This window comes from Nothobranchius furzeri, chromosome 18 (genome assembly GCF_043380555.1).
Source record: "Nothobranchius furzeri strain GRZ-AD chromosome 18, NfurGRZ-RIMD1, whole genome shotgun sequence".
Taxonomy (NCBI): domain Eukaryota; kingdom Metazoa; phylum Chordata; class Actinopteri; order Cyprinodontiformes; family Nothobranchiidae; genus Nothobranchius; species Nothobranchius furzeri.
In genome coordinates, this window is record NC_091758.1 from 11,134,577 (window position 1) to 11,145,518 (window position 10,942).

The 10,942-nt window shown below is 42.5% G+C and overlaps 1 long non-coding RNA gene across 1 annotated transcript; it reads right to left on the reverse strand.

Annotated features, from left to right (window-relative positions):
• Positions 1 to 6,282: 6,282 nt before the first annotated feature.
• Positions 6,283 to 8,481, reverse strand: LOC129163725 (uncharacterized). Its single transcript, XR_011517214.1, has 3 exons — positions 8,398 to 8,481; positions 8,186 to 8,295; positions 6,283 to 6,354 (listed from the first exon to the last, which is right to left on the reverse strand). It is a non-coding gene; the product is annotated as an uncharacterized lncRNA (long non-coding RNA).
• Positions 8,482 to 10,942: the final 2,461 nt, after the last annotated feature.

Here is a 10,942-nt window from a genome sequence, read left to right on the forward strand (position 1 = left end):
TATTTAAACTGCAATGCCCCCATTTGGGTCGCTGTGATATAAAGTTTAGTACTTTCCTCTTGGTTTCATGTCAGAGTAGAGCATGTTTGGTCAAGCTGAGAGTGGGGAATGAGATGACCTACCTGTTGGTTGAGATCCATGTTGTTAAGTCAGTCCCAAAAAGCTGGTGATTCTTGTCAGCCCAGTAAATCCACCGGTACAAGAATATTTTATCATCCATATTCCACAAACACAATAATCATTCAGAGAAGGCTATGATGATGCGGCATCCATCTCTAAAAGATCCACTGTGCAGCCGGTTTCAGGCTCCTGGACTGAAAGACTTGTGGATGGAACTCGCTCCACAGTCAGCCTGCTTGCTTCACAAAGACTCCGATTGTCCACCTCATGGGAGGCAGCTACCTATGTGTGGATAGCTTAGCACTCCCAGCAGGAACTTGGATTATTTCTGAATGTGGCTGGGACTCTTTTGAGGCCCTGACAGAGGAATGTTAACCTTTCCGGTGTCGGACAACAGAGAAGAGTCTGTTTGCAGAGAGGTGCGTGTGGTGAAGGGCTCCTGGAGGTAAATATCAGATGCCATAGCTGTAGCCGCCCTTCCTCTTCCCTAATTTAAGATCTGAAGCTTTAAGCAAACCATTCAGATCAAATGCAGCCTGCGTATCTAATAAACAACATAAACCACTGGGGTGAATTTAGATACATTCCTATTAGCTCTTTTCTTGTTTTTGTACACAGAGTTTTTCTCATCAGCTGCTGGGCTACCAGCACAGGCATCACTTTCACCTGCCACAAAGGTGAGAGAAGAAAGGGGATGAGCAAGCAGATACACACGCACACCCTTTCAGGTGAAGATGTGACCCTTCTGTTATGTTAGGCACTTTTCCATTGTCCTAACTTCAGGAGAAATTCTGGGAGGGGGAAACTGACCGGGAGATTCGATGGCCCAATCCTCTCAGCTGTCGTGTCTCCATGCAAATTCAGCCCTTTCAGGACATATCTATGGGATTAGATTTGTGCCAATAGGATCAAGAAAAACACTGGAGAGCAAACAAATTTTAAGACATTGAGAGAAAAAACATTCGTTTCAAAAGAAAAACTTACGATCTGAATCAGATTCTTAAAATGATCAAGAAAAACACTTTGACGGTCAAACAAAAATTAAGAAATTGACAGAACAAAAATATTGACTAAAGGAAAAAAACATGTTTCAAAAGTAAAACTTACGATCTGAATCAACTTCTTAAAATGAGTAACAAAGTATGTTTCCTTTTTCTGTTTACCTCTATGTGTTTTTGTTATCTGTTTCCTTAGTTTTATTCTCGCTGCTCACAGCTTTGCTCTCACTACCAGATTTGCACTTACACTTTCTGGCTTTCTCCTTTGCAATCCCTGAGTTTTTGGTTGCAATTCTGACAAAACCCTTTCGGGTGGGTGGGACTTCTGAGAAGTCCTCTCCCATAGGACAGTGGTTTCTCTTGAGTGACAGTTCAGTTATGGAACTAGGATTGGGACAATATTCAGCGTAACTTGTACCAAGTTTTGTAACTTCGAACATGTTTCATCACATGTAACTTTGGATTCGTAACTTGTAACTTTGGATTCGTAACTTGTAATTCTCAATTCGTACTTGTATTCTTGTTTTGTAACAGGAACATTGTATTTTGTACATGTATTTTTTATTTTGTAAAATCAAACATTCATTCAGAAACATGAAACTTTTGTTTTGTAACTAGCAGACTTCCTAATTGAAAAAAATCAAGGTACAAGTTTGAAATCAAAACTCTCAAAACACACATTTCATTCTACAGGTACAAACCAAAATCCTACAGTGTTACAGATTTTTTTGTCTCAATTCTAGCGTCAGTGGGAGGAACTTGGGTGGAACCAATGAGAGCACGAGTCTTAGCTACCAATCACATCAGCCCAAGGTACTGACCCCACAATAGAAAATCATAATGTCCACATTTATTTCACACAATCTCAAACGACACACTGAAATTAAACTTTTAGCTCTGATTTAATTATTTCCTTATTGATATCAGTTTTCCCTTTGTTGTGGGTAATCCTCGGGTGTCAGCAGGAGGTGGTGACCGCCTGCATAACGGAGCACCCTGGTTCTGAGCCAGTTGCATCTTTGTGCAGCTCTTTGGGGAGACAATGCTCAGCAGGTTAAACAACTGTAAAATTGATTTTGTTCATACTTTTTGTTTAGAACTCATACATCACCAGTTTTTCTTTCTTACAGACACATGCCTCCATGTGGTCAGGTGATGTTGGTGTGATCTGGGAGGGCACACTCATGTCGTCATCTCCTTGTGCCGTCTCCAGGAGACGGGAGTTCTCTGTGCCTATAAAGCAGGGGTATTTACTTCTGGGACTGGAGGGCCGGTGTCGGTACAAGATCTGCTCGGGTGCAAGATCGGCTCGGGGTCCGTCGACTGCCGATGACGTCAAAGTAGCTGATTGGCTGAACATGAACCTTACGGAATTACGTAATCACGTTACGTTGTTATCACGTTACGTTGGTCCAGGCAAATCTTTCTGTTGGAAAGATGGACAACTTTTACAGACAAATCCATCATTACCTCTTTGAAAAAACACTTTTAGCATAGAGCTGCATGTATATTAGGGCTGAACAATTAATTGCATGGGCAATTAAATTGCGATGTGACAAAAGGACATTTTCTAATCGCAAAGGCTGCAATTTGGCAGTGACTGGTTAGCGCAATGCTAATATACGCGGAAAAACCCATAGGAATGCTAATGCTAATATCACCGATTACATTCTTACAAATTATGAATTAGAAACGTGCCAAATGATTACATTTGGAGTCTAATAGAAAGTAAAACTACCATCAATCAAATAAGTACAGACAGGTATTTTAGTAATGCCAGAAAACTTTTAACTCCAGAGTTTTGGCTAGCAGCTATGAGCGTAACTGAACTACGCATGGACAAGACGTCAAAAACTCTAAACACAAAATACTTCAATAAACGGGGCACACTTCTTTCCTGCAAATACAATTTCACAGGTGTTGCTAATACCTATGATCCTTCAAGGGATGTGCTCAAAGAGGAGTTCAACATTAAGAATACAATATTTTATTTTACAAATACCATTATAAACACAAACTTACGTCTTAAGAAACATTATTTTAATAACAAAACTTCTAAATTCTTTCCAACAGTATAGATGCGTAGTGTATTTTGTCCGAGTGGGTTTGCCGTACTTTGACGTCATCGGCAGTCGAAGGACCCCGAGCCAGTCTTGCACCCGAGCAGATCCTGTACCGACACCGGTATCCAGCACGTTTTAGTTTTAACTCTGTTTCAACACACCTGATTTCAGTCAGCAGATAATTAACAGGCTTCTGCAGAGCTGCTGCACAGGTAATTCAACCACTGATTCAAGTGTGTTGGAATAGGGAAACAACTAAAATGTGCTGGATACCAGCCATCCAGGACTAGAATTGAATACCCCTATTATAAAGCCTTCCTCCCTCCTCTGGACTTTAAACATTAGTATTTTATTATGGTTTACCTGATTTAGTAAATAAATCTCAATTTATAAATTTCCTGTTTTGGTGCCTGTCCATAAAATCCTGCATTAGACACTGAAAGCTGAATGGATGCCTTTCATTGACTTCAGACCCGGCGCCAGAGGACTTCACCTGGAGGGGCAGTGGGTTTTTCTGGGGGGGCCCAGTAATAAACTGTGTTTTTTTCAACCCCTTTGCATGTTTATAATCTGTCCGGTGGACGTTACATACATATACTTCTGAGTCAAATCCGTCGTTTTTGCGTCACCAACTTGTTCTACATAACTAACTGAAAAGCTAAGATTCTTCATTGTTTTATTCCGATTATGTGTGCCAATTAAAGATGCAATCAAAACTTAAGACAAAGTAACCAATTTTATTGAACCAATACTTGCAACTCACCGTTCTTAGCTGCGCGTACCACAGAGTCACCATCTCAAAACAATCCTCACGTCCAGTTAATGTTCTCCAATAACGTACTTAGTCCACAAGTCTTCTTCCAAATCCTGCCCTGCAGCTTGATACCTTTAGCCTGGCAAGCCAGACTAAATAAATGTATTATTTAGTCTGGCAACGCTCCATTGACGGCTCTCGGTTGTGAGGCGGGTTCTACCGTTGTCTTTCAAAAGATCTCCGCATTCCACTGGACAATGAATGTGACATACTCTTGTTTCACTCTGTTGCATCATCCCACCCACCAGGCATATAGAGCGCCCTGATTGGCCCACAAAGCGGATAAAGCTCTGTGATTTGTTCACTAAGCAGATAGAGCACTATGATTGGCCCACCATTATGGACCAATCACAGCTCTTTATCTGTTTGAAACCCCTCTAGAGAGCTGTGATTGGCTAGCCAGAGTCCTGGTAGTAGCTGCTGAGGTTCCAATGGAGCGTGCCTAGACCAAACTTTGCAAAGCAAGAATTTGGTCTAGTTCACTAGGCTATGATACCTTAGTAAATTCTTCTTTTTGCACATATTTCTCATAATGTTTACATCACAAATACTACTTAGCATCAGGTTAGCATGCTACTTCTTGGCTGCGTGCTTCTTCTTCTGGGTAAGCATTGACTTGGTGCGTTACTGCTACCAGCTGGTGTAAACTAGGTCTTCTAAACAAGATTTAGAAAATCTAGAGTGTTTTCTTTCTAAAAAGAGAACAGACAACCCTGTATTTAAGATGTTTCAAAAACAGTTTCAACTTTAATATGCGTTTTAAAACATTTGAATAAAAAGGACAGCAGACACCCTGAATTCAAAATGGTAACAAAGAGTTTGATGAGGAATGAGAACTAAACTGTCTGCAGGGGAAACAGTATGCTGCATCTGTTTTCACTGAATACTCGAACCATGTTCTATTTTGGTACCATGATGAAGAAAAACTGTGTTTTTTCCCAGAGAAAAGTCAAATTGGATAATTTTCCAGGCGCACCTGATTAGGCTTATCCCCCCCGAGGTCATCTGAACAGCGATTTATGTTGGTGCTGCTGCCACTCGGTGGCGCAATTGCCTGCTGAGACTGTGCTGGAGGCACGGAGAGAGGAGGAACAGAAGTGCTTGTAGCTGCAACTTCTTTTTGATGATGCGTCATCCCTGCTTGTGCTAGCATTGTTTTTCTGTTTGCTAAACAAAGCTCTGATATCCATTTGACGCCGGGCCTGATTCACTATGACATCAATGTATTTTTAAAGATACACTTGAAATTAATATCAGCTGTTTTAACAGAGTGGTGCAAAATAATTGCTAATGTCATGATTTTTGCAATAGCCTGACCTTCATGCAGAGAAACTCAGGAGACAAATGAGCTAAAAACAGTTTATTAAAATGTTTGACGGATGACTGAAGAGGTAACAGCTGGAGATCAGGAACCAGAAGCTTCTGCGAGGAAGAGCAGAGGTTAGTAAGAGGCAACAGGTCAGGTTTTTCTTAGACTGTGCAGGTAGCTTACAGAGACTGAGAAACGCCACGGAGATGGAGCCACGGGTTTTAGTGTTTAAAGATCAGAAGGCCCTCAGAAGGAGGTAAAATTGAGTTTTAGTAATGACTAAAGAATGACTTACAAAAGGAAAAGTTTAGGTACTTACGGTCTGAAGTTGTAGCGCAGACGGGAGACAGCAGAATGGTGGAGAAACAACCAGAAGTCTGGGAGAATGACAGCATGAGTTGCAAGCGGGTGAGCAGAAGGTAGTGGGTAAGCCGACTGCCAGTATGGTTGTGTGATCAGGAGCTTCAAGGAAAGAATTCCCATAGATCTGCACAGAAAATGAGAACGTAAGTTTGAAAACCGGCAGAGTCATGGGCTAGAAATGGGTTTAAACACTCTGATGAGTGACCAGTTACCAGCTTTTATTCAAGGATGGGGTAACAGGTGTGTGAGGATGTGCCTGCCCCATGCATAGGCGTCATTTTAACCGGGGATGCCGGGGACTTGTCCCCGGCAAAATTTGTGATTGGCAGCTGTGTCCCCCCCACTTTAAAAAAAGCCTGCTGATGAGGATTTTTGTTTTACCAGCTCAGATCTTATACCAGGGGTTGGCAACCTGTTCCCATCAAAGAGCCATTATTACTCGTTTCCCACAGTAAAGAAAACACTGGGAGCCACAGCGGCCGCAGCGTTGTGGGCGGGGCCTACCCTCAGACAGCAGAGAGCTGCCCACAACAGGTGACAGCAGCCAGTACCGGTCGCTCGCATGGGCGTCGCATCCGTGGGGGATTCAACACCCACACTTTTCCTTCTGTTTTGCTCACCTCCACACCAGTCTGGTTTCTTTACGTCGCACTCTTGTTTGCCTCATCTCCTTCTTCACCTCCACTTCTGACAGCCGATGTCGGGTTTCCAGGAGAGCAGGAGAGGGAGGGAGGGAAGAGCTCGACTGAATTCATAATTTTACATCTTGACATTAGCTGTACAAAGTCTGAGTTTGATAAAGTGAAGAACAACAATTTGCAGAGGTTTATAACAGGCGCGGCGCCAGGTTTTCATTTTTGGGTGGGCCACGGTAATTCTGGACGGACCTTAATAAGCAGTGACTTAAGTGAAGCAGGCAGGTCGCGCTAGAAAATTTAGTTTAAAAAGACGTCATAAATGTTTTCCCCCGTCATTTTAATTTCTAAAATATGAAATAAAAACTCCCAATTTAATTTTCATTCATTTGTCATTAATATGTAGTCTACACCCGTGCGTTAAGTGGACCATCTTCCAGTAAAAGCAAAGCATCCAGCCCACCTCTCCAAATGCGTAAAATGTGCATCAGCCGCTAGCTAGGCGCGCCGCGCGCACCATCAGCTACGTCAGTCCAGACAAGAGCAGAGCAAATAGAGAAAGAATAGAGGATAATTGTGTCTGGATGTGGATGGAGATTATATTTTACAGCAGCCTGATCATCATTTAAATATGTAAACCATCACCTGTCTTCTAGTCCACGCTATCAGCATTATTTTAATTGGTGTGTGTGTGTGTTTTCCACTTCAAACACTGGTCTAACCAACCAGACCAGCGTGTCCAGTAATACATTAATGTTACACTTCATGTAGGCTAGGAACATTTCACCTGCTGTGGCCCGACTGCGTCATGCGTCTCCATATTAGAGACGGGAACAAGCGCTGTTCAGCCAAAGTTTCATCATTTCATAAAAAGAACATTTTTCCAAGTGACACATCCCTCAGAGAGACCGGGTTTCCAGACCGCTTCAGTGGGAGGAAATCTTATCGCATCGCCGTGGTTCTGCACTGCGAACCCCTCTACAGATCTTCAGCTCACTGTCCACCGTGGGCACTCCGAGCCGCGCTGAACACAGTGTCCAGTATAAAGCTCTGATGTTCTGATGGGAATCAAGTTACTTCTGCGATTTGCGCAACGATTAAAATGTCAGCTCATCCATGCGCATCAGTGTGCGTTGGGGTAATTCTTTCAAAACAACCAGCATCCTTGACTTTATCCGTCAATATGTGGCAAGGTAGAGAAATGAAGGCCCGGGCAGGATTCGATCCCCAGACTCCCAGGTGAGAGTCATACGCTCTAACCAGTCAGCCAAAGGGACAACCCCTTGGCCAAGTAGCCAGGGCGCATTATCTATCGGGACACTGTGACAGGACACTCACACTGCCACACCTGATTATGAAACTTTGGCTGAATAGCGCTTGTTCCTGTCTCCAATGTGGCGACGCATCCAGGAACCTGTCTGAGGAGAATCCCAGAATCTGACATCCTTCAGCTCAGGAAGCGCCTATGATTACGCACAAGCGTGACGCGTCAACCCGGTCTCACAGTCAGACCGGGTTGGACCTGTTCAGGTTTACGCAGACAATCTTTACATTTAGAATTGGCATACAGATGTAAAATTAATGCAGTAAAATATAAAGCTTTTTATTTAAATATCCATTCATTATTTTACAAGCACAGAGAGCCGCATCAGATGGATGGAATTGCCGCATGCGGCTCCAGATCCGCCGACTCCTGTGCTGGCCTACTTTATTGTCCCCAGCAATTTTTAAACCCCACTCAAGTGTATGGTTATTGTCCCCAGCAATTCTGAAAACAAACTGACGCCCTTGGCCCCATGAGAAGAGTTTTTAGGTAAGCCTCTCCATGGTGCTCTGCAATGGTGACTAGCAAGGCTAAGGAAGAGATTAAAGGGAACACAAACCCAGGACTCCGACCCAAACTCCTAACAGCAACACAACGACTCCTCCCACAGGCGGTTGTTCCACGGGAGTACAGTCACACGCAGCTGCCTGAAGTTCAGCATCAGGAAACCTGTAGGCGATGTAACCATACGTGGCTTGTGAGCATGCAAGTTTATTCTAGCTGTACAGCGTACAATAATAATAAAGATTTATATTCTGTTGTGTTGCTCACCTTACAGGTTGTTTTAAAATCTTAACCTGTGCCTGCTTATAGCAGGTCGTTCAGGTCTTTTGAACTAGACACAGAGAGGTTCAGGCACAGGTACTTAGTCAGACTCCTGATATGGTAGAGCATCCACCACCACAGACTCGAACAATAGGTCCATATGCTTGTCAACTGGAAACAATGGAAAAAGATTACCATTAGTACAAATATTTATCCATAACCATCACTCTGGGTTTATTATACAGCATATGAAGTACATGAGGTGGGATTGGTCTGCAGTAGGGATGTATATTTTTGACTGAATTTATTGTAGGAATATTCAATAAACAGTCCAAACTGATACTTAACATGTATAACATGAGTTATCTGAACCATAATAGCGAGATTAAAATTTCAATGGTGGAAGCAAAACCCAATGCTGCCAACTAGCGGTCGACATTTAAAGCGCACCAAAAACAAAGAAAATACACAAATGTTTGCATGTAAATTCTTCCCAAAATTAGATACACTGCTTTTGAAAATGGATGTAATATCTCAGGAAAAAATATCACGATATATTGTCATGGTCCGTGGTGAGCTGTCAGCATGTAACCATGTTTTCTCCAGAGTATTGTTTTCACAGGTGGGCGTGTCTGAGAGCTCCCAGCTGCAGCTGATCTCACCATCAAGGTCCAGGGGATTTAAGGAGCAGTGTGACACTTCAATACGCCGGATGATTACTCTTTGGGTAGCTCTAGCCTCCGACCCGACCTTGACTTTGTATTTTTGCTCTGATTAACCTGACGTCTGAAAACCCCCCTGATGCCCTTTCCTGCTCTCCTCCAGGTTCCTCACAATCTCTCACCAGCTCCAGAACAAGACCCGGATCTCAGCCTGCCTGACACACTGCTTCATCCCCTGGCCGCCCGCTCTCAGCCGTTCACCTTCCAACATCCATTCCTGTTCCTGCACCTCTGGACAAAACAATCTCCTCACCTGTGGATCTCCTCAGCTCACCCGGACCTAGCAACCTTCCTGTACAAATACCACTACCTAGAAACAGTAAGACCAGTCTTTCCGACAACGTTTCCATTTGTTTTCGCCTCATATTCACTCTGTCTCCCTCCTTAGAATCTCCCCCCTGGATTCCTGCTGCCAGTCCTGCGTCTCGTCTGCTCCCGTCTCTCACATCGCTCTTTATGTAGTAATAAAAACCTTTTACTTACTTTCTTGTTCTCCGTATGGTGATTCTGCATGTCGTGGGTCAAGAAACTTGCTCCTGCCATGACATATATTGCCATATCGATATTTTAAAGACACAGTTTGAGAATATCGATACAATATCACTGGAAAAATATATCACAATATATTGTCATATTGATATTTTCTTACATCCCTTGTCTGCAGTGTACTTTGTGTACACTATGGTGTGTCTTAGCTCACCAGCTGCAGTTGATGCATGTGGCCGTGTAGCACTTCCATTGTAATGCAATGCAGTAGTTTTCAATGTAAAAAGAAAGAAAAGAATAAATAAATAGCTTTTAGACAAAAATATAGATCTTATGTAAAAATTAATTAATAGCATGTATTTAACGCATTATTGATTATCTGTCCTGGATAACATTCTTTTGATGGAGAATACAGAACACGTGACAGAAAGCACATTGAATCTGATTTGTCCTGTTCTGACAAACAAATGTCGGATCTGTATACTGGAAAGAAATTTATTATCAAACATACTCACTTAGATAATTATTCAGTCAGAGTTACATCATATAATCCATTCGTTCACTGACAAAGGAGCAGGCAGAACTATGAGCTTGTTTAGCCCGTCCAAGTAACATGGAATAAAAAATACATATATCTGTATGTAAATGTAGTTTAAATGTCTTCCCACAATAGCTCATGTAGATTCTGTCTGAGTTATACCATAAAAATCCTGCAGTTCCACTAAAAGAGTATTTACCTGCAAAACAGCCCATTAGCTCAGCTTTCTGCTGCTTCCTCTGTAGCAAATTAGCAGTACACAGGTCAGCTCCAGTAGCTGCAAAGTCTCTGATGTTCCATAGGTTCCTGAAAAATTAGCAAACTTATTAACATAAACTGCAATAATTAATTCCATGAAACCAGTAATGAATATGTTAAGATGAGTTTTTAATACATCTCTCTGGAACAATAGACCATTGTCCTGAGGCTAGCACAATGGCTCGCTTAGCAGCTAGCTAGTGAGCTAACGTCTGGTTAAAACCAACTTAAAAAGTGGCGTAACTAATAGATTAACTAAGAAAAGCTAAAAAATATTATCAATACTCACTTTAGATCCTCAGTAGACACCACAGACAGCAGAAATAGCGTGTTTGGGGCTCAAAATTCATGTTGTTGACCAGGTGGGGGAAAAAAAGTCTTGGAGGCTACATCCCTTCCGGGTCACTGAACTGTCACTCAAGAGAAACCACTGTCCTATGGGAGAGGACTTCTCAGAAGTCCCACCCACCCGAAAGGGTTGTGTCAGAATTGCAACCAAAAACTCAGGGATTGCAAAGGAGAAAGCCAGAAAGTGTAAGTGCAAATC